We start from the raw sequence: 1,243 nt of genomic DNA on the forward strand, positions 1-1,243 counted from the left end.
AGATGTTGAACATTTCTTTAGGTGTTTCTCAGCCATTCGGCATTCCTCAGCTGTGAATTCTTTGTTTAGCTCTGAACCACATTTTTTAATAGGGTTATTTGTCTCCCTGCAAATAGGGTTATTTGAGTTCTTTGTATATTTTGGATATAAGGCCTCTATCTGTTGTAGGATTGGTAAAGATCTTTTCCCAATCTGTTGGTTGCCGTTTTGTCCTAGCCACAGTGTCCTTTGTCTTACAGAAGCTTTGCAGTTTTATGATATCCCATTTGTCGATTCTTGATCTTAGAGCATAAGCCATTGGTGTTTTGTTCAGGAAATTTTTTCCAGTGCCCATGTGTTCAAGATGCTGCCCTAGTTTTTCTTCTATTAGTTTGAGTGTATCTGGTTTGATGTGGAGGTCCTTGATCCACTTGGACTTAAGTTTTGTACAGGGTGATAAGCATGGATCGATTTGCATTCTTCTACATGTTGACCTCCAGTTGAACCAGCAACATTTGCTGAAAATGCTATCTTTTTTCCATTGAATGGTTTTGGCTCCTTTGTCAAAAATCAAGTGCCCATAGGTGTGTGGGTTCATTTCTGGGTCTTCAATTCTGTTCCATTGGTCTATCTTTCTGTCTCTGTACCAATACCATGCAGTTTTTATCACTATTGCTCTGTAATACTGCTTGAGTTCAGGGATAGTGATTCCCCCTGAAGTACTTTTATTGTTGAGATTAGTTTTAGCTATCCTGGGTTTTTTGTTATTCCAGATGAATTTGCAAATTGTTCTGTCTAACTCTTTGAACAATTGGATTGGCATTTTGATGGGGATTGCATTGAATCTGTAGATCGCTTTTGGTAAAATGGCCATTTTTACTATATTAATCCTCCCAATCCATGAGCCTGGGAGATCTCTCCATCTTCTGAGGTCTTCTTCAATTTCTTTCTTCAGAGTCTTGAAGTTCTTATTGTACAGATCTTTTACTTGCTTGGTTAAAGTCACACTGAGGTACTTTATATTGTTTGGGTCTATTATGAAGGGTGTCGTTTCCCTAATTTCTTTCTCCGCTTGTTTCTCTTTTGTGTAGAGGAAGGCTACTGATTTATTTGAGTTAATTTTATACCCAGCCACTTTGCTGAAGTTGTTTATCAGCGTTAGTAGTTCTCTGGTGGAAATTTTGGGATCACTTAAATATACTATCATATCATCTGCAAATAGTGATATTTTGACTTCTTCTTTACCAATCTGTATCCCCTTGAT

Source organism: Rattus rattus, chromosome 3, assembly GCF_011064425.1.
Source record: "Rattus rattus isolate New Zealand chromosome 3, Rrattus_CSIRO_v1, whole genome shotgun sequence".
Lineage (NCBI taxonomy): Eukaryota > Metazoa > Chordata > Mammalia > Rodentia > Muridae > Rattus > Rattus rattus.